We start from the raw sequence: 23418 nt of genomic DNA on the forward strand, positions 1-23418 counted from the left end.
CACCCTGTTGAATAATTAATAAGTAGTCCAACAGAAATTACGTCCTGAAAAACACCATAAAGCAGATCACCAGCTGCAACGCCACATGCTGAGTTTTTTCTTTACGACTGTTACCTATTTAAGTGTCTGGAGATACAATCATCAGGTCTCGGACTCCGCAACTTAATGATTGCATGTGTACTTTCTAGCTTGCTGTGCGGGCACTTATTGGTAACAGCCGTAAAGAAAAAAACTCAGCGTATGGCGTTGCAGCCGGTGATCTACTTTAAGGTATTTTTCAGGACGTAATTTCTGCTGGACTACTTATTAATTATTCAACAGGGTGTCCTCTTTAAAAAAAGTCTATTCAAGTAAGATTATGTATATTGGTTTCAAAATTTCAACATATTTTATTAATATTTTTAGGCCCATTCACAGACAAAATGATCAAAGAGCAAGCTAAGAAGAGATTGTAACCAGTTTAATCCTGCCACTGAAGGTTAGTTTCCTATTTTCGGTCAGTTGCAGAAGTCACCCCAAGTTCATTCAATCAACTGATTGGAAGTATGAAAAAGAAAAAAATTGCATTGCAGAATGAATATTTTAATTTTCACCACATTCTTGTATTCAGCGAATCTCCCCAAGACCATTTTTTAGACAAGTTGGTATTGATACCACAATTAGGGGGTTGACCCCACTTTTGATAATTAAGTAAGCTTAGGTTTGAATATTGTATATGGGGTAGGTTCCCTGTTGTTAAATATTTTATTAAATTTCAAGTTGGTATATACCTGACATAAGATTTTGCATAACCACGTGTAATAAAGAATATGCTGAGAACTCAAGCATTTTATTAAAAAATAATATATATTTTGATCAGAGGATTTTGAAATTGAACAACAACAGGCTCAAATACATATGCTTCATTATATTTTGCAAATTATGCAGCTGTGTCCCAGGTGTTTGGATGAATATTTCAAATTACAATGCGTTATTACAAATGATCTTTTGTTTTTAGATCTGAAAAGCTACTGGGACGGACGTTATCATTCTGGAGTTGGTGTAATTTCTATGAAACTTCAATTCCAGTACAGGTAAGATGATACTTAAATTAGAATCTAGATTTCAGGATTGCTGATAAATTTTACGATTTTATTTCAGGTTAGTGCTGACTCCATAGGCTCTATGACAGGGCTGTATTACAATCTTCTCATCCTTCCATCGCCACTAAAACCTCTGCGATCCTGAAAACATTTCAGTGGTATCACTTTAGGGAAAGAGCGTGATATTTAAGCAATAGAAACGTAGACATGCTGTGAAATTTCATTTTGTTTTTAGAATCATACCAATTGGATTGAATCGACTGCATACCGTCCTCTGGTGATTCTTCAGATTCGTCAATCCTTATGCTGTTGCCAATCCTTGATGGACAACTGCCACTTTCATTCAATTTAAGATTATATACCTGAATTCGTGCGAAAATTAGTACCTTTATCTAAATGTATCAAACTAAGTTCGTTATGTGTAGAAATATTTTCAAAAAATGATTTTGAAATTGTCTCAATTCATTTTCCTTTAAGACTCTTTTCAGCTAGACTACACCCTCCAAGTTGAGGCGCTTACAATCGGAATCCGAGGGGCTTATTTTTTGAAATTTGACTTTAGAAGCCATATCTGACATAGTTGGTACTTCTCATAGTTATCTTAGGCTATAAAGAGTTCTTGAAGGCTCGACGTGGGCTTATTTTCGGAATCCGAAGAATTAAGCCCAAGTTGAGTCCGTTTGCGCTTAATATCGGAATCCGAGGGGCTTATTTTTTGAAATTTGACTTTAGAAGCCATACCTGACATAGTTGGTACTTCTCATAGTTATCTTAGGCTATAAAGAGTTCTTGAAGGCTCAACGTGGGCTTATTTTCGGAATCCGAAGAATTAAGCCCAAGTTGAGTCCGTTTGCGCTTAATATCGGAATCCGAGGGGCTTATTTTTTGAAATTTGACTTTAGAAGCCATATCTGACATAGTTGGTACTTCTCATAGTTATCTTAGGCTATAAAGAGTTCTTGAAGGCTCAACGTGGGCTTATTTTCGGAATCCGAAGAATTAAGCCCAAGTTGAGTCCCTTTGCGCTTAATATCGGAATCCGAGGGGCTTATTTTTTGAAATTTTACTTTTGAAGCTCTTTTTGACTTAATTGGCACTTTTCATTGTTATCTAAGGCTATAACGAGGTTTTAGATACTCAAGGTGGGCTTGTTTTCGGAATCCGAAGAACTAAGCCCAAGTTGAATCCCTTTGCGCTTAATATCGGAATCCGAGGGGCTTATTTCTAAAAGATCTGTTTAACATAGTTGTCACTTTTAATTGTTCTCTTAGGCTATAAAGAGCTCTTAGATGCTTATCTTCGTATTAAGCTCTTCCAAAAAAGTCAGTACATGGGAGGTGGAGGATATAATTTTCAGGAGACTCACAATAACAAGCGTGAATACATCCAGTTAGGGCTTAACTGTCGGATTCCGTAGATTTAAGCCCACACATCTAGTGCGCAGATCAAATCAACGTTACCACTTAAAATTATTTTACCGTTTTACCCCCTCCTCAAATCCGAATTTGAAGGGCTAAGCCCCATCCCTTGCGCTTGTTATGCACTATTCTACCTTTTAATTTATCGTGAGCGTAGACTAAACGAAACAGTCTGAAATCTCTTACTCTTTTGTGCTTAATTGTTAGAGGGTGGAATAAGCGGGGAGCGTGGATACTCTAAAAATCGTTACTCTAAAAATCGTTATATCCCCGTGAGAGTACACGTTTGCATCGATTGGGGTCTTTCAAAGTTCCTCAAAGTGCCGTAAAAAGCCGGCAAAAATTGCCAAAAACGACCTACTCAATTAAAAATGATACACCCCCTTCTCACCAGCAAAATTCGGCCGTCTACGGGTACCACCGTGCGCAGGCCCTGTGGGTCCCGGTAGACGTTCCCGGGAGTTCCATTGATGTCAACCGGCTAGGGGGGATGTGAAGGTACTCCTCTGCACCGGTTGGAGTGCTTCAAAGTTCCTCAAAGTGTCGTGAGAACCCGGCAAAAATTGGAAAAATGGCGAAAATTGGTCAAAATCGGAAAAAATGACCTCCTTCCCGTACCACCGTGCAACGGCCCTGGGGGTCCCGGCAGACGTTCTTATGAGTTCCATTGATGTCAACCGGCTAGGGGGTATGTGTAGGTACTCCCCTGAACCGGTTGGGGTGCTTCAAAGTTCCTGAAAATGTCGTGAGAAACCGGCAAAAATGAGTAAAAATGACCTCCTTTGGGTACCTGCCCAGGTTAGACCAAGTTTGGCCTCCACAGCCTACCACAGCCCTTCGCATCCTTTCTGCCTTGCTCTCCCTCATGGCCATCAGTCATCCGAAGCCTTCAAAAGGCTTGGAAAGGCTTAAAAATTTGCGAAAATTCGTCAAAATTGGATAAAAACGGTACCGCCGCGCACGGCCCTTGGGGGTCCCGGCCGGGGCACTGCGAAATTACTCTATCATTTTATCCCCATTGAAAACTGAATGTAAAAAATTGCACTCCAAAACCATCCCTACTGGAATTTTCGAGCTGGAAACATTAGATAGATAGATGATGCCCATTGGCATTTTGATAGAAATTTTCATCCCCACTGAGGGAAAAAGTTCAACCGGGGCACTGAGACAGGGGTGTATTAGACTAGACTTGATTTTATTGTTGGACAGTACATAAATATATATACAAATTATCATTTAAGTAATATTTATTAAAATATGAATATATTAGAATCGTGTAAAAAATCATCAAATCTATACATTAAGATAAAAAACCTATTCTTGGATAAACGGTCAGCTAGAAAAAAATTCTATTGTTCTCTTCATGCTCTCAGATTTTATATCTGGTGGTAAGGAGTAAAAATAGAAATACAAATTTAACACTTTATCCACTATATAGTGCTTAGTCTGAATTTATGATATCTCTGAACTTTCATGTGTTGCTTAACCGGGACAAATAATCCATACTTGAGGAATAACCGGGACAAAAAATATTACCGGGACAAAAAAGTGTCCCGGTAATTTTTATAGCATTATTTGTGTCTTTATTGGGTCTTTTGTTCATTTAACGGTTTTTTAGGTTGTCCCGAAAATACAACAAAATATAAAATGAAGCTTAACATAACAAAACATAGATCGTGGTTCTACCGGGACAAAAATAAAATTGATTTTGAAAAAGTAAGAAGCAAGACTGATTTTTTTACAACTCAATTTTGCTTCAATGGATGAGGCTATAAGTTTTTGCCATCTCCGATTTCCTTAATTTCAACATTAAAAATTAAGCATAGCTTACTTTTCAAAATTATTTTGATCCTTTGTCGGGACACACTTAATATTTTATTATTTTTCAAGGTCTTTCCGGGACACGGATTTATGAAATATAAACGGTTTAATCGGGACAAGCTTAAGCTTTGAATGAAGAGGGCGCATTACCGTGACACCCGAAGGAACGAGCTTGTAAAATATTGTGGCACTTTGTAGGGACAGACTTAATATTTTATTATTTTTCAAGGTCTTTCCGGGACATACACAGAGTTAGGAAATATAAACGGTTTAATCGGAACAAGCTTAAGCTTTGAATGAAGGGGAGGCATTACCGTGACACCCGAAGGAACGGGGTTTGTTAATTATTTCGGCACTTTGTCGGGACACGGAGTTAGGAAATATAAACGGCTTTATCGTGACGATTTTAACCTTTTAATGAAGAGGACGCATTGCCGTGACATCCGAACACCCGGGACGTGGTGTTTGGAAATATAAATGGCTACATAGGTTTATTGGAACAAACTAGAGCTATGAATTAGGAGTCATTGTAAAACCCAAAATGGACGGGGAAAACTAAATCAGATCGAGCACCATAAAAGGATCTTCCCCGGTTGGCTGTTGGTTTGAAGTTTTTGATGCAGATTTTGAATGAATATCAAATGGGATTTTAAGCATGTCATTTTCGCCACATTGGAATACGAGATTGGGGGAAAACAGGCTTTTGCAAAATAAGCTAAAAGTAGTGTGCGAGCGTAAGGAGTTGCATTTTTCAAACTTCAAAAATCTTTGGCTAACCTTACCCTTCGTTTACCGGGCTTTACGACGTTGTTTAATGTAAAATTCATATTTTCGCATTATTTTTGGGCAAGCTAGTCCATATCAAACTGCACCAATTTTCTATCTACGCTTCGAGATGAATGCATTTGTGCAATTAGATTTCAATGAGCTCGAAGACTTTACGGTTTTGTACGTAAAAACGTTTGGTTTAGCAAAGACTTTATATGTCAAATGTTTCAAGTACCGTATGAAAGTTTTAACAACCAAAATATTCTATGACTAAGAGTTATTGCCTGGCCTATATTTCTAGCAGGAAATTATTTTTAAATATATGTCAAAATAAAGTTAGTAAGTAGAAGTGAATTTCTGGAAAATATCTTTTTCTTGTAAAGTTGTAACGAACTCAAGGTTTTGAACAATAGTATATACTGTAATAACAAAATATAAACAAACGTTAAATATGTTTTTGTAAAATAAATATCGCCATAACTTTTAAATATAAAGTTTAGTCCGAACTTTTTTCTTCTCAAATATCTATAGTTTTACTTATTTTATTTTTCACTTTGTCTGCTCCCCGCTCCTTCAGTACTGGGTACCTATTCAATGCATTTAGGACTTCATGTTGCATTGGTTTGACTTTTGATTTCACATGGTGTTGGAATGCTTTATGTAATGCTTCTGTTTCGGCTATCGTCCATTTTTTCCACGTCTTCTTAGTTTTCTAGAAAAAGAAAAAGGATTTGTCTTTTTTTACATGACTAAAGCTAAAGTATGCTTTTCTGCAATCCTGCAATGCAATCAAAGGCATCGCACGCACTTGAACCCTGAAAGTAAAGTGGCCGTCTAATGAAAAAGCCTTTCTAACAGAAAAAATTACAGATCAGATCTTTTCTGTTGCAGCACTCTTACAATCTTCTCTGCTAAATTATTACTGCATTGCAAGGAAATTACAGGAAAAATCGAGCGGCTACATTACGAAATTTCTCAATTCAAATTACATTTCAAGATTGAGTGCAATATTTCAGAAAATAATTTGGCTGAGTATACAAAGGCCCATTAATACTACCACACGCCTGCGTGTAATGTCAAAAAAGCTAAGATGATAAATGCTAATGCAAAAAATGTCTAACTACCATTGGTGAATTAAATTTCGCGTGGATTAAATTGGATGAAATTTAGTCCTCGCGAAAATTTTAAAATCGGCATTTTTGCCCCGGAAAATGAACGAAATTAGGTGAACGTAGTAGATTCGCGAACATTTGCCCACGTGAAATTTTTAGATCTACGATTCGCAAAAAAATAATCCACGCGAAAATCTATTCACTTAAGGTAAACATAATTTGGGCTGATGTACCAGGCGACTAACCTTAGGGTCTTCTCGTTGCTGCTGAATATCGTTGTCTTCAGCGTCTTCAGTCCTGCTCTCTTCAACATTGTTTTCTATAGATTCAAAATATTCATGGATTAAAGGAACAATATTTCTATGAAAAGAATTACTCACAAAATTAATTAATTAAATAATAAAGTGACAAAATTATTTTGTCAAAAATGAGGCTCTGAAAAATTCACCTAACGCTTATAAAAAAATACTTTGTATAACAAATAACTGGAAAATGGAAATGGGAAGTGGACTTCAGTGTGACCTGGTCTTATACTAAATATTTCATAAGCGATTGTAGTCAGACAGAAATACGAACTATCTAGGCTGGGACATCCTACCAAAAACCACCTTAAAGCTTTCAAAGGAATACATAGGAGACTTTTAAACAAGTATATTCGATTTCTGAAATGATCTGGAGTTATATAGAAATTGGTTTTTACGACCAAATCTGGCCATCTGAGGGTTCTAGGTCAAACAACTTGTGATCAGCCTACTCCTTCAAAGTTTTCTATATACTTTTTTGAGAGCTGTTGCACGGTAGAAGCTTTCCGAAGTTAATGCAGTTGTGATTATGACCTTTTAAATTTTGAACATTTCGGCAATTAAAGTACAACACTTAGACCCTGCATTAAATTCATACTGGACACGTAAAAATACCTACCCGTTAGGAGATCGTCAATGTTTTTGTTCTTCAACTCTGCCCCTTGATCCACCGCACATAACACCTTAAATCAAAAGAAATTCATAGTTATTCTTCATTCAATTTTTGTTTAATAAATAGGACTTCAAGGCTATTGTCTTGGTTCTTATTCACCAAGCGTTCCAAATATTTGTAAAACCAGTCCATTAATCAAATCATCTCAAGTTTTGGCCTCGTCTGAAATTTTGGCAAAACTAGAGACATAAACTGCGAGGTAGTTAACAAGTGATCAAAATTAAGTACCTTAGCCACTTTTGTCAGCTCAATCGTAGAATCCTCCTGACGGTAGAAGCCGAGGTGGACATCTTTCGTATGGCCCATGTGAGTCGTCATCCAGCCCAGCTCTGCGTCATTGAGCTGCATCAGTTGTAAGATAGTGTCTAGGAATTTTCTTGTCCTAGTTGGCGTAAGTAACTTTGGCGATGTCAAACGATCGCCAATTTCCTTTGCCACGGTTTGCAAAGCGTTCCAACCTTTAATGTAGAGCTCGCCGGAGTGAAAAACATACTCATTTTCTTCGTCTACAAATTTATCCCTGAAAGAGACTAGACGTTGAATTGCCTCCACACATTCTTCAGGGAAAAGTATCGGAACGTGGTTCTTCTTTTTCTTCGACCTCTTTTTCTTTTTCCCCTCGATATAACAAAGTTTCAATTTCTCGGCCAGTTTACGCTCAACATCGTCATCGATGAGATCGATGTACTCCTTTTTTTTCCAACGGTCGTCCATAACCCCCTCCCAACGATCCAATTTTAACCTTGCAACCTCTGAGCCTGAATGAAAATATATAAACGCATTTCAATATAACCAAATTCAAAGCTTTTGCACTTTTGATATTCAACAGCTATATGAGATTGATCTAAACCCTATCAACCATATCATTTTCTTTTAGTATATTTCAAAATTTCTCTTTTGGGCTTGGCTCAAAAATGTAGATCTAGATAGTAGTCATCAAGGGTTCCAAGCTATTTTGAAGTACCAAGTTAATCAAACTTTTCAAAATCAATCAAATATTTCAAAATCTTGCTTATTTTTCAAGATTTTTCAGATGACGAGACAGTTGAAATTTCTATTTCTTTTTGTTCACAGGGATTTGTATTAAAAAGTCTTTTTCAATCAACTGTTGCTGAGAGTTCTAGGACCCATTGGGTTTTTCAGGTTCTGAGGGTAATTGAGTGTGGAGGGCTTTGACTTCTAATCCTGTTTAGGTGTCATGATGCAGATGAAAAAAGGTTTGGTCAAGTTTTTAGGCGTGGTAGATTTTCCATAATAGCGGATTTTTCGTTTCCTCGCGCTGTTGCTAAGGAATTTTTCATTTGGTGGCAAATCTACACATATTATTACAAACATTTACAATATGCACAACAGGCTCAGGCTCTACAAGCAATACAAATCCCTTTCAACAAAAAGAAATTTCAACTATCTCGCCATCTGAAAGGTCATGAAAATGATCATTTACATACTCAATTACACTCAGACCCTAGAGTAACCAGACTAAATACAAATTCTGATGAATAACGGATAAGGAAATACCGACCTCTCCTTGCATTGAAGGTCATCAGCCTTGCAAGTGTGAGATTGGAAAGCAACGAGTAGTCATCTTTTGAGAAGGAATCATATTTCAATTTCAACATTTTTGTGATTTCGTCAACGCAATACTGTTTGAACAACTTGACATCGCTTTCCAATGGTAAATTCTGAGGCGCATTTGCACTTCGATCCTCGTAGACGGCCTGCGCGTTCACTGAAAAGGCTGTCCAATCTACCTCATATAGTTCCAAAAATGATCGACACTGCTCTCTGAGATCATTGTCACATGCCTTGATAGCTTCGGTCCGGACAACGACAGCCAAATTGGAAAGAGAGAACCCGATTTTTCGAAACACATTCGGCTTTCCAATTTTCCTTGGCCCCTCGTAATTTGTCAAATTCTTTGCAGCTCTGAGTACGTTATCGTAGTTCTTCACTTGGACAAGACTCGAGCTCGTGGCATTGTGCATACCAGTGATGCTCCTAAATTCAATTAACAATTTGCTCAATGTTTTCATTGTGTACCGTATATCACAATAACGGTCTTTTTCTTTTAGCTGCATTTGAGAATATCCTAACAGTAATAATGTTCGGTCGGTCATTTTTCATAATAAGATAGTTTTCATCACGTCCGCGCATTTTTTCTACGATGTGCTCGCGGACGTCTCCAAATTTGCCGTCTGCTTTGTCGGAGGAAAGCAACATGCGACCAGCTGCCAGCGGCTTCTTCAACTCCTGATTCTTCTTTGAGGGGCACTTTTTGACATGTTTCGACAGGGACCGGGCTGCAAAGAGACCCGTGCAGTAAACACAGGGGACTTTTTCGGATATGTTTTTAGTTTTTCGCACAACCAATTTCGTTGTCGAGCTTTGGCTGTTAAACTTATGGTCACCTTTTCTTTCCAGAGCGATCCACAACCTCCGCTTTTCTTTGCCCGTCTTCATTTTCATGATGGCTTTCACTTCTTCTTCTTCTTTATGATAAGTTTTGAAATGCCTGGTAATGGGGTGCTCCAGTTTACCACAATAAAAACACGCATGTCTCTTGTGCCCGTCCTTCAATCGCTCGGCTTAAAGAAGAAAATGAATAAAAAATAATTTAGACAGAAATATTATACTTCAGTGTACCCTCGAAACATGTAATTAATTTTCGTTGGGATTAATTTTTGTGAATTTGTAATTTGTATTGGGCTCTTCCAGAAAAAAACCATTCATGGGGGGTGGAGGATATATTGTCCAGGGGTATTGAAAAAACCCTGAAAAACTGCCATGTCCATGGGGTAAATCTGCGATGTCCAGGGGTAAATTTTGTGTCCAGGGGGTCAACTTGATGCTTGTCCAGGGGGTGAAAAATCGAAATGTCCAGGGGTAGATCACAGAAAAAATAATATATCCTCCACCCCCATGAACGAATTTTTTCTGGAAAAGCCCATTCTGCGAATATTTGTTCCAAAGAAAATTTTTTTATTAAAACTAAATATTACAACCCAATATTACAATCAGTCATTATGATTTTACCTTAACGGAACTTATTTCGGCGAGAATTAATTTCGGCGAATCACATTAGGGGAATTAGGGGTCATTTTGGAAAATTATGAACAAATTTAAATTTGGCGAGAACTTATTTAGCGAGGTAGCAACTTTTGGACCAGGTATTTAATTGGTTTATTTTATTTTTATATTTAAATATTTATTCACAAATTACAGTGAATGAACGATTCCAGGCTAAATCACTTGACTGTTTTGCCTCGCCTATCTGCGCGATATATAGCTGATCCAAAAGAAATAGAGTCCAATTACTTCAAGCCTTAAACAAACGAGTTGGCAAGGACATTGTATAACGAGTGAAGGGTCTCCGGTTCAAAATGTTTCCAATGATGTGTCAATTTAAAATAATTTCTGAAATTTTATGGCCTTTGTTGTACCGTATCTTCACAGGTTACTTCTTTTATTTTGACGAGAACTAATTCGCAAAAATCAGTTCACCCAAAAATTAGTCCCCTTATTAAGGTAGTGAAGAGACAACAACTTATTCTTCATAAAACAGACACCAGATAACAGAAAGAGTCTAGAGAAATACGTTATAAAAGCTACTGACAATCAATCACTCTTTAAAACCTTACGCTTTCTATTCCCTATACTGAACAAACTTGAAATGCAAATTCCACATAAAATGCGATTTGATCTAACCTACCAACTAACTCTTCGGTTGATTTTTTATCAATCTCGTGATCGTCAATATCATTGTCGATTCCATAGTCATTTTCTCTTTCATCTCCATAGTTCGTTGTATGATTTTCGTCATCTATTTCGTTATTCGTTTGCCTGACAGCTATTTCTTCAGTGCCGTTTGGAATTGAAGACGTATTTAAAACTTTAATGACTGCATTTTCAATTTCTTTTTCGTTGAATTCGTCAAGGGGGTCGTTACTATCGTCCTCAGAAGCAGATTGGTCAGGGTTGAAATCTGGATCACGAACGTCATCATCCAACTAAGAAGATAAATAAAGTAGCTGTTACAAATAGGTGCAGTTTCTGGCAAGCTTCAGGGTAAATCCTTATTGTTTATGTCTTCGCCACGGAAAGTCATGTACTTTACAACTAATAAGATTTAAAGGGATAACCAGATAAAAATTGAAATTTAGCCCATTGTTGAGTAGAGTGTCACCTCGCTACACAACAATTACTACACCATTGGTCTCTGCTTGGTGTAGTAATTTATGTCTTAATAATTAGTTCTTTCAATGGTTCATAGAAAAAATCGTCATATCTTAACTTTAGAATATTAGTTCCTAAAAATATTCGCGTTGAATCCACAAATAGACAAATTTTTGTTAGAATTCAATTTGGCAGGTAACCAAATAGTTTTATTTGTTGATTATGGGATATTTTGGTGATAAAAATGGGGATATGGGAATAAAGTCGTTCAAAAGGCCTTAAATAGCAAGAAGTGACATAAAATAAATCTAAATTGGCAGAACTGAGTCAGTAAGAAAATTATGTCAGCAAACTTTGGAGAAAAAATTCCATAATAACCTAGATAGAAATATTTTTTGCCTACTACTAGTCTACGGATTTTAAGCAAAAGAGAAATAAGTGTACTTACTGAAGAGTCATCGGAATCACTACCTTCTTCTTGACTCTGAAAACGAATTATTTGAATGAAAGTTAAAGAGGCTATGTTAAATAGTATTTTTTGTCGACATTTTCTACAATTTCCTTGACTGAAAATATGAATAGGAAGAGAGAATGAATGCTTCTTGTACTCAAACTTTAGTACTCAGGCAGGAAAGACTTAAAACTGTACTTAACTAACCTCGTTCACAGTTCTGTCGATACCACTGTCATTTATTGCCGTTTCAACGTCTGATTCATTCTAAAACCAAGATTGTTTAAGACTGTTGTGTTGTTCATTTATGCTGGATTTATAAAAATACGTAGGCATTTGTCCCTTATCTTTTTGGGAGATTAATCTAAGTGTTTTGCATTCTAAATCGTGAATAAAACAGAAATCTAGTCCAACCCTCTCGTTATAGGTCAAAAACACAATTAAAAAAAGGGGGCTTCAGGTTTTTCTATTCTCCAATGTGTTGTACTGATTATTGCTCCTGTATATAAAGACGTAAGTAATACCTGAGAGTCAGCTTCGTCATTTGGGATAAGAACTTTACGAGGACGAAGTTCGTAAGATGGCGACACTTCACGCTGCACAAGACAATAAATAATAATAAAACAAATTAAAAATCAACTGAACAGATTGATGACGTATGCTATTAAATTCGAAAACATCCGTTTGGGAGTGCATAGTGGATCTTGTTAATAAAAAACCGAGGAAAAAAGAATTTTTCTTTAACATGGAATGTAGTTTTGAAAAGTAATCGCAATAAAGTACAATTGACAAGGATTCTCTAACTTTTAGAAAATATAAGAAAAAGGTCATACTTTGTTAATGAGACATTTTCCAACATGCATATCAAACACGCCTTTGACTATGAATGATTTTTCGCATCTGCAAATGAATGGACCACCAGTCTAGATAATAAAATTATTACCACATGAAAGATCTACTCCTTACTATGAGCCTCATTGATTTAAATCCCTTTTCCACTGAGATATAAGTTCAAGGATTGCCACAACTTTTTAGTTACGAAGTGTATAAATTCTTACGTTTCCTTCTGGGTTAAAAATCTTCTGATTCGTGCCGTCACTTTGCTAAAATAAAAACGATAAAAACAATTAGAGTTACCTGTTTGATTTTTCCAAAAACCATCGAATTTTGAGCAATAAAACACCAATAAATTCAATATGCTTAGAGAATTAAACTTGCTAATGATCACCAAACAAAGTTGAATTGATTGAATGTCAATGTTTCACCTTGCAGCTTTTAATGTGATAATCAAACATCAGCTTTATTTTGAAAGATTCTCCACAATTACAGGCGTAAGGTCTTGCTCGTTGGTACTAGTGAGAAGATAGAAAAATTTAGCAAACACCATTCAGTGTGCCGAAAAAGAATTGGAGCAAGGTTTTTACCTGCCTTTTACCATATGGGATTTCGAGCAGCTGACACAAATACAGATACGTCTAAAATATGGCATTTACTATATTGTTAGGAATTTTCCTTATACGCATAGACCCTGATGTAACAGTGTATACATCACAATAAAAAAATGAAATAGTCTGATAAACAAACGGCAAGCTTTCTTTCAATACTTGAATTCTTTCTATTAAAACAAAGCTACAACTCAACTTATGTATTTAAACGTCTTAGTGTCTACAACCTGAACAGTTATACCTCCAATAGCTTATTGCTCAACTTCACTTTTTTGCTACAAAAAACGGAAAATAAAAAGATTATACTCAAGGGTCGAATTACAACCATAAGCCCGATTCATATACTCTTCCTAAAAATTGTACAGTCAAGAGGAGATGGTACACACTCTTTCAACGATTTAAAAAAACCGCATAAGGCATGATACACTTGCGATTAAGCACAAATGATTGTTAAACCCAAAATAAAAGGTTTGAATCAAATTTTCACCAAAACTATATAGTTCTTACCTGGCAATGGGACTTTTGTGTTTGAATCTGAAAAAAGATAGATATTGCATTAATGCCATAGTTTACCATTATTTACCTGTCTGTACCAGACCTAATATCTAAAGATTTTTTTTAATTTATTGTCGTTCAGGGTCTGTTGCTAAAATAGGTGCAAAGAACTTTTTGATGCAAAGAAAAAGTGTGAATATCAGATTGACTTTCGATGATCAGTTTAATAACACTAAATTTCACTATAAAATATTAACACGTCTCGTAAAACAAATAGGACATAAGGCTGGGAAGCGCTGCGAGGCAATCAGAATATGTCGAACGATTTTAAACCAGCGCAGAACATTGTTTAATAAAATAAAACATTTTATTGAAATAAAATTCAAAATAGTTACCATTGGCAATATTTCTGACTCTGAACCAGATTCTTCATTTGAAAATATGACATCATCTTCCAGCTTTTTCTGCAACACGTTTCATGCCCTACAGCAAAAAAAATATATAGAAATAGTAGTTTTATTGAAACGAATCTTTTGAAAATAACATTGAAGACAGTAGATAGAGTATTAAATTTGTGCAAGCAATACCTTTTTAAACTTCAATTTTGATTTCTTTCGTATAGGGGTCTGAAAATAGAAGAAAGAATCTTTGCAAACAATGTGTTATTCATCGTGATCCAAATGTCTGCGTGCATGAAGCAGCATTGTCTGGATAGCAATGCAATTCTTTCAGTTATCTGTAAATTGAACAAGAACAACTCGATTAGAAAAAAGATCCCAAGACTCTTTTTAAGTTTGATCCTTTAGGAATCTTATAAAAAAAGAATGAAAAAGAGTGGAATGTGGAAAGCTTTGAAGCTAGGTTATACCATTGGGATTTCATCAGAATCTTCGTCAGAATCTCCGCCTTCCAGCTGATTTCTAATGGTCTGTCAAAAGCAAAAAATAATAACTTCAAAACTCAATAAAATTACTCGACAGAGTAAAGCGTTTCCTTAAAACATAGTTGTATCAAAAATCTTTTTTAAATAACCATCGTTATGGAATACAAGGGCACTAAAATTGGAATCAGAAATGTTCCATAGCTTCCCTACCACTTGCCTATCAATTGGTATTTTAAGTAAGAGGTTATGTTTTTCTCAGAGAATTCAAAAGTTAAAAACAAAACTCCTTTTAAATAGTTAAAATTCAAACAACTTACCGATAATGAAGAATTGCGACCAAAACATTCAGTTTGCTCTGTTAACGGACTCTAAATAAAGATATTAATGGTATTGATATTAATCAAACTAAGCCCTTCCCATTAGGGAATTACTCCTTACGAAATAGGAATTCCTCCTTTTTCAAATAGAAATTCATAGCACTATCCAGACAATGCTGCTTTCATGCACGCAGACACGCATATACAACGATGTATAACGCTGACACTCGAACTACGAATTTTGCTCTCACAGGCGTAAAACGTAATGAAACGCAGGATTCAACTTTCGCAGAGAATTAATTTTCGCAAGATATACTTTCGCGCGAAAATTTGTCTCGCGAAAAACCTTTAATTGCTCATTCTTTTTTACAGTCATTGATAAAACCCATGTAAAAATCATTTCACTAATACCATTAAAGTAATGAGCACGATGTCCTATTTGGGCCGAACAAAATTAAAATCCAAAAATACTCTTACAGAGGATTGAATTTGTAAATCTTTGGTGCCGATTGTTTTCGATATTGCGTTCTAAAAAACAAGTGATACTTTTAAGGACCTGGACCCTGATATTTCCAGGTCATGTAGGGGTAGAGTACCTATATTGAAAGCAGATTTTAGCTTTGTACCAGGTTAAAAAAGGGGTAGTGGTCCAAATTACAACTTCAAAAGCAAGAATATACACATTTTTGGCATTCAGGTTCATTTTGTATTTTTGAGAAAATTGCTATTGTAATCTCCTCTTAAACTTCAAAACATTCATGATAATGGTTTAAGAGCCATTTTCTGAGAAAAATAGGCAAAAATAGGCAAGGTCAGGAAGTGATATCCTTAGATTTCCCTCACTTTTGGATATTTTGTTCAGAATAATAAAAAAACATCCCCTGAAATTTTTTAAAAAAAAATTCCTTCCGGTTGCTGAGATATGGCCCATTGAAATTTCTATCTTTTTGGCTATTTTTGGGTCTGCAAAATGGAAGAGCTTCTTTGAAATGATTTTTAGCCCATTTTGTGCATAAAGAGCTCCCCATTTCTCCATTTCTTGGAAATATGGGATATATACCGGGTGACCCACGAAAAAGTTCGGACCTTTCTCGGCGTCTTGAGGCCGAACAAATGTCCCAAAGTGCTCGGAATTTTGATATTTAAAAAGTAGATATCCTAACTTAAAATTTGAGCTATCACTTTTTAAATTTGACCAACTAGTTCTCTACTTATGATCTTTTAAACTCAAAATTCACTTTTCGGAAAGTGTAAAAAACACGTAAAAAAGAGGTATTAAATTAATGCAATCAATTAGAAAATCTCTTATAAATTGACTTATTTAACGAGTTTTTTTATGACATTAATAATTATTAAAAAACAACCTTTGAAAGTAGTTTTTTGTTTAAAACAAGACTAGTTTCTATCAAAAAATTGGCACTTTCAAGGAATTTTCTCAAAAACTGTATATCAAAATCGTCTAAAAATACCTAATTTGATACCCCTTTTTTACCTGTTTTTTAAACTTTCCGAAAAGTGAATTTTGAGTTTAAAAGCTCATAACTAGGGAACTTGTGCGTCAAATTTAAAAAGTAATGGCTCGGATTTTAAGTTAGGATATCTACTTTCTAAATAATAAAACTCCAAGCACTTTGGGACATTGTTTCAGCCTCAAGACGCCGAGAAACGTCCGAACTTTTTCGTGGGTCACCCGGTAAGTTCTACACAAAAAATAAAAAACAAGGTTCTGAATATTCCTCGGTGTCTAGAAATCATAGGCCAAAACCACATTTTTGCCAAATTTCTGTCCTTTTTGAGATCAAATATCTTACTTGGGCCTCACTTCTACATGTACCAGTTTATCAGATTTTCTGATAAACAAACTGAACTTACTTTCATGTCAACAAAAAAAAATTCATAGGCCAACAATGGGTGTGGCCATCACAGCATTTCATCTAAGCATTTAAAGAGCCGTTGTGGTTTCGGCCTATGATTTCTACACACCGAGGAATATTCAGAACCTCATTTTTTTATTTTTGTGTAGAATTCATCCCATATTACCAAGAAATGGAGAAATTGGGACCTCTTTATGCTCAAAATGGGCTAAAAATCATTTCAAAACTTCCTCAATTTGCCTGGATCTCTTAGAAAATGGCTCTTAAAAATATTTTTTCTAGATGCAATGGAAACATTTATGACAACATATCTATTTTCTATTTTCAGCATTGCATAACTATGTATTTTACAATAAATAAAGTATCCAAAGGAAATTCTATTCGATATAAAAAAAGTCACACTGGTCTGTAAATTTTTTAAACCGTAACTTGGCCTCGGCTAGACCCGGCCGCTGCAATTCCAATGGGCGTTTTTGGGTCCGCCTCCCTTATCTGATCACTCTTTCGATGGCGTATTGGCGGCCGCCCACACGCGGAGCTCTAGAGAGAAGGTGTTCTTAATGTCACCTGCAAAAGGACGTGAAGGGGAGCGGGCCCGTCCGTATCAAAATTTTCAAGACTTTTCCTACCTTCAGAGCCGAAGCGTATAAGAAGAAAATTTCTACATCGGGTGCGAGATAACCGCCTCCCCAAAGAATTACATATATAAGAGCCCCAACGCCCAAAGTCGTACTTTTTTCAAAATGTGTGCAGCAGATAGAAAGGATTTCTAGCTTTTGATCAATCAGAATGTTCCCGGCTTTTCGAACAATAGCTTAGCTAATCTAATACTTGCGGTCTTTAATTTTCCTTTGCTTGGAAAAGCTTAAAGGCCTCCATATAGCACTTCGGGCGCTGCGGAAATCTATGGTTCTCCCGCATGCATCAATTATCGGCCCAGTTCGCAGCGCGATGTCCATCGACCGATATCTTGAGATTGGCTTAATGCAAATTTTGAACCAGCACTTTTCGAAATCCGCTCATTGATGATACGATTCTTTTGAGCTTAATATGAAAGTTAGGAATAATGGGAAGCGGTGCTTGTCAAGCAAAACATATTTGGGACATGCCTTCTTTCACCCGAGTATATCTCGAAATAAAACATTCCTTTTATTTTAAGGTATTCGAGCTGTAAATGGAATTAGGAAATCATTTTTCGGAAAAATAAGATGACACTAATTTAAACGATGCTGGGCCTTCACGCTGCACAGGCTTTCTTGTCATTTAAGTGTTTAAAGATATTGTAACGATTGCCTCAATAATTAGTTTCTCTTTCAATTGTTCGGCTGATGGTCTTGTTGTGTTGCTTTGACTTCTTAACCGTTTGCTTTCCTCTTCTCAACTGACTTCCTTGGTTTCGTCTTTTGTATTTATACCGTTTTTCCAGGGTGAAGTAGTTCTGTTCTTTTCGTGATTTTTTTTGTTTATAGTGAAGAACGTTACTTTGAAGTTGCTTTACGCGTTACACATCTTGTGGTTAGGGTTTTTCCATCGTGTCCAAACTTTATCTCGTGCGGGATTTATAACAATCTTTTTCTTTCGGTTGAGTGGACTGTTCGGTAAATGTTTACTTAAAAGTTCTTTAGCTCAATCCCAGCTGGCACACAACGTTGTTTCAACGTTTATTCAACGTTCACAACGTCCATATAACGTTAGATGAACGTTGAAACAACGTTGTGTGCCAGCTGGGATTTGATTGGTGGATTTTTTTGCGATATAAGGTAATGTTTATGTCAGGTCACGTAGAAAATCTTGTGATTGCGAAGACACGCACATCCAGTACTCATTTTTACCAAAGTACCCCCCCCCCACCGTATGTTGTCATCATCGCCGGCTACTGTCCGTTAATTTTTTTAAACTTATCAAATTTGATGACGTCGCAAATCTTAAAAACTCAATATTTTGCAATCGACCTATTAAAATCTACTCATATTTGGAGCAGAAACGTAGAATTGAAAAGTGAATCAGAAAAATTTGGCAATATTTTTGATGACTTCATCGGCTTTAGTCAAAAAGCTAAATTTCTCCATAAAATGAATAAGATATCAATTTGAAAAATTGCAATTTGACGCCCCTTACAATCAAGCACAAAAGGGTAATCGAGGGTAATCTACCAAATTACGGTTAAAAACTCTAAACGCAAACGTCAAAAATTTAAACCGCTCCTACGGAGCATGTACGGAGCAATAAACAAGCTCGAGGAAAAAGACCTACTTTACAAAGAATCAATTGTTAAGACTTGTTTAATCTGTTAGTCTTGTACGTTCATATGAGAATAAAAAGACTCATAATTTAGAATAGATTTCTGCCAACCTACAAGTTACATGTAGGTATCTGTCCGCCTAGAATTGAATTCCTTCAGTTCTTCTGAACTTTTTCTGAACTTTTTATCCCGATTTCTATCATTACATCAATTCGCTTTTTGGACAAAACAAAAATTAGATTTCATCCTGCACCGTGAGTATCGCGGTTAAACTTCCTGCTAAATACAATCTGAAAGCAATTGGTCAGTCATACATGATGATTCCATTTGACTTGAAGTTCTATTTCCAGGATTCTACCAAATGCAACAATGTACTGAAATATATATTCCCTTTGAGACTTTGCCATAGCAAATACGGCATAAGAAGATTGAAAGTTTTGTTTTTGGCTTCATTTCAAGTTGTATGAGTCCTTAAAGCACCAGTGACTCAGCAGATAAAAATTCGAAATTATTATCTTTTACCGAGGGTTTGGGCCTAAAAGTAAATAAGAAAAAAGCCAAATGTTGATAAATATTTTCCATTGTTTTACTAAACTTCGTCTTCTGTTTAATCGATTTAATATTTACCAACAACCGTCAAAATAATCCGCTCTACTACGAAACTGCCCTAATCTCTCACAACCAGCCCTCCAAGTGGACACGTTTATGTTTTTTTATAAGCATTGCACTTATAAGCATATCTGGGCTCAAATATGGGAAAATCAAGCATATGGTAAGCATTACCTCGAGCCTACGGAAAAAGTATAAGTTACTTTGTAGTACAACTACTTTGCTTTTTGTGAAGCCATTGCAAAGAAAATTTCACCCTTTCCCCAGTTTCTTTTGTTTTAACTCAGCCAAGAATTCTAATAGGCAAATTTGAGCATATTTCGAGCCCGATTCACTATCTTTTGTAACTTGTAAGCATCCTCGAAAAATTCATGTCAGGATATAAGCATCCCTCAAGCATTTTTTCAGCCTTATTAAGCTCTCGACTTAAGCATCTCTGAGCCTGTTTTGGGATTTTTGTATGCTTATAAAAAAGCAACATTTAACACATCATATGAAATTTTCTACTTCCGTATTTCAGGTAACGATTTTATTAAATGCATGGGTTTATTAAGTATTACAAGTTTTTGTTTAGTTATACCATGGAGGTAATGAAGATATAGATGGAGCATATAGTATAAGAAAGCCGCGGCTGGAATGATAACATCTGAATTTCTGTTATTCTATCCCTGTCGTATTTGATGACTATTTGTTGATCAAGAAATCAGTAATGTAGCATCTTTAATGGTAAATTTTATTGGCTTGTCGTTAATACTTACTTCTCAGTGCGTTTTAGACAATTTTTAGACAAATTTTCATGACAAGGCTATTATATTTCAATATAATTGTTAAAAATGTAATGTCTTTTCATTCATCTTAAATATTCTCACGAGTATACCCAAAATTAATCATCTTATTCCAAAAGCATCCAAACATCTGTTTGCTTCCGATGATAAATCAGAATAGAACAAAAGGCATTGACTCTCCATCTATATTTTTATTACCTCCATGGTTATACTAAGCGGGTGTGAGTTTCAAGGGGATTCTTGCTTTCCATTTTAAAGCATTTATGAAGCATTCCATTCCCGCTTTTCCAAATTGGAAAATTAATTTAGCTTTTCTGGTTTTCCCTGTCAATCATTTTATGAAACGCTATTGATATATTTGCATTGTCTCGATAATGACCATTTTCAAGGCCATTTTTATGTTCAAACTTTTCCTATCAATCATTTTATGAAGCACATTTGCTATTGGGACATTTGCATTGTCTCGATAGTGACCATTTTTACTTTCCAACTTTCCCCGTCGATCATTTTATGAAGCAATATTGGGACATTTGCATTGTCCCGATAATGACCATTTTTACTTTCCAACTTTCCCTGTCAATCATTTTATGAAGCAATATTGGGACATTTGCATTGTCCCGATAATGACCATTTTTACTTTCCAACTTTCCCTGTCGATCATTCTATGAAGCCCTATCGGGACAATATTTTGTCCCGATAATGACCATTTTTACTTTCCAACTTTCCCTGTCGATCATTTTATGAAGCACTATCGGGACAATATTTTGTCCCGATAAGGACACATTAGTTCATTCTGAATTCACTTACTTTGTAACCATATCGGGACATCTTAAAAATACGTTATCTGGATCATATCTTACCTTTTAAAGAATTCATAGTTTGGCTCGACTATCCCACACTTACCCAATCCCGGGAAATTTTATTATTTAGTAATGTCCGGTAAAACTACAAAATCACCATGTCCCGGTAAATATACCTGAGTAGGTATACAAGAAAATGCAAACAGTTACATCACTCAGAAATTTAAAAATATTAGCATAAGGTTCAAATATTCTGATGTCATGATTTTTAAACCAGTAAATAAAATCTTTTTCTTCGTTTTACATGCTAATAAATTGTTCAAAAGGTTTCTTAACATACAAATACTTTTGATACAGACTTTAATTGAAAAAAATATATACAGTGGAGTCTCCATAACTCGAACACCCACAGGGAATACAGAGTTGTTCAAATTAAAGAGATTTCGAGTATGGAGTAAGGTTTAAGGCACTGTTGAATGAAGGGATTCTATAACGCAATCTTGACTGTTCCTCCAATTATTGGGTTGACCTTTGCACCATCTTTGGTAGAATCCCCTCAAATTGAAGCGATCCCAGTGATAGGTTCCTTCAACAGCTCTGTCGTTTAGTCCAATCCATACTGCAGAAATCTTTAGTCGGCTAAATTGATCAAGGATATATTTTACTCATTAGCTAACAGATGCAGTAGTGTAGTCTTGACTTCCGTCCAGGAGGCCGGGGTTCGATTCCCATTCGGTGTCGTGATTTACTTAGCACGTGAATGTATCTTCGCTTGGGCTACCCATGCCATGTGAAGGGAATTCTGATACAAGAGTATGGAGAGGCTTCGAGGTGTGGCTCCTATACTTGTAAGGTTCGACCGTGCGAGGATGCACTGTCCTCCCGAGTCGTTCGAGTATATCTACTATAAGAGCTTGATGCGTCGCGGTCACAAGCTGGCAGAGTCAGATAAGTGGAGTGACTTCCTTATTCTAGGATAGTTTGCTGTCCTAGATGGTACCTGCTCAGTTCATCTCTCCCTCTATCTCATTAACTAAAAAGAAGGCCGTTTAAAAAGACCTTTGTGAATGGGAAGTTTTTATAACGTTTTAAAGAATAGATTAAATTCGGAAGTCATAAATTTTACGTTTTTGCGAAATATATTTGTTTTCCGGACAGTATTTTGGATTCACCTAACAGAAATCTTTAACTTACTGGAGTTCGTTAGCCAAATAAAAATGTTCTGCTGAGTCATTAATGGTTGCTAGGTAACCACCACATCTTCTGCATTCCTTTTGTGCGTCAGTCCATGTAGGCTTTCCGATGGATAGTGTATTGTGATGTTTCCACGTATTTTACGCTGCGAACTCTCAGAAGCTCTAAAAAAATAACGAGATATGATATCTCAGGCTCATTTACAATTGGCTTCATCAAAAAAATATATGAAATCAAACTACATTGTAAGGTTCAGAAACAGTCGGTAGGTAAAATGCACTGTAAGGGTTCGATGTCAATAAAACAGACATTACAGTAAACGATTTTTTCAAAGGAGTGTAGAGCACGGTAACAAAACCTGCCCAGTGCAGTTAGATTCTCTAGAATTAGGTAGTTGGGATGAGAACCGATGCCACTTACGAACAGTATTAGCACTGCATATTGGTGCGATCAACACCAAACTAAAAACTAACTTAAACATTATCTTGTCACTTTGCCACTTTTCCCAGAAGTTTTTTTCCCCAGACCTTGGAAGTTTGTAAATTTTACTGCTCTATCCAGCTGCTCTATTTATACTGCGCCAATGACTCAGATAATGATACTATTAAAACACACTTAACGTGGTATAGGATCACGTTGAATAGATAATAATAATAATAATAAAGCTTTACAGGTTTGCAGGCCACCGTGAAGACACATGGGCCTCTATAAACCGCTCGTACTTTTTACAATGATCTTTTTGAAATAGAGTTTTTTTCGCGGGCTCCCCCGGACTTTCCATTTTGTGTTGTCTTCCTTGATTTTAGCATTCATTTTTTCGGCTTCCTTACACCATTCTTTAATTATCTGTCTTTCATTTTTGGTCAAATCCTCTGTCACTCGGTAAGGAAAGCCTTTTTCTTTTGTTATTGCTTGCAACACTGTGTTCTTGTCCTCTTCGTTCGTAAATGTGACTTTAATTGGTCGGTATCTCG

The 23418-nt window shown here is 36.0% G+C and overlaps 4 long non-coding RNA genes across 4 annotated transcripts; 1 reads left to right on the top strand and 3 right to left on the bottom strand.

Annotated features, from left to right (window-relative positions):
- Positions 1-409: 409 nt before the first annotated feature.
- Positions 410-1454, top strand: LOC136802079 (uncharacterized). The gene is made up of 3 exons (XR_010845957.1): positions 410-478; positions 998-1073; positions 1318-1454. It is a non-coding gene; the product is annotated as an uncharacterized lncRNA (long non-coding RNA).
- A 9469-nt stretch (positions 1455-10923) lies between these two features.
- LOC136802083 (uncharacterized) lies at positions 10924-12069 on the bottom strand. The gene is made up of 3 exons (XR_010845959.1): positions 12008-12069; positions 11798-11833; positions 10924-11183 (listed from the first exon to the last, which is right to left on the bottom strand). It is a non-coding gene; the product is annotated as an uncharacterized lncRNA (long non-coding RNA).
- Positions 12070-12639: 570 nt separating this feature from the next.
- On the bottom strand, positions 12640-13155 carry LOC136802091 (uncharacterized). Its single transcript, XR_010845961.1, has 3 exons — positions 13066-13155; positions 12859-12903; positions 12640-12723 (listed from the first exon to the last, which is right to left on the bottom strand). It is a non-coding gene; the product is annotated as an uncharacterized lncRNA (long non-coding RNA).
- A 1171-nt stretch (positions 13156-14326) lies between these two features.
- Positions 14327-14978, bottom strand: LOC136802098 (uncharacterized). The gene is made up of 3 exons (XR_010845963.1): positions 14941-14978; positions 14609-14668; positions 14327-14366 (listed from the first exon to the last, which is right to left on the bottom strand). It is a non-coding gene; the product is annotated as an uncharacterized lncRNA (long non-coding RNA).
- Between the last annotated feature and the right edge of the window lie 8440 nt (positions 14979-23418).

The sequence above is a fragment of the Clytia hemisphaerica genome, unplaced genomic scaffold (assembly GCF_902728285.1).
Source record: "Clytia hemisphaerica strain Z4C2 unplaced genomic scaffold, Clytia hemisphaerica genome assembly, whole genome shotgun sequence".
Lineage (NCBI taxonomy): Eukaryota > Metazoa > Cnidaria > Hydrozoa > Leptothecata > Clytiidae > Clytia > Clytia hemisphaerica.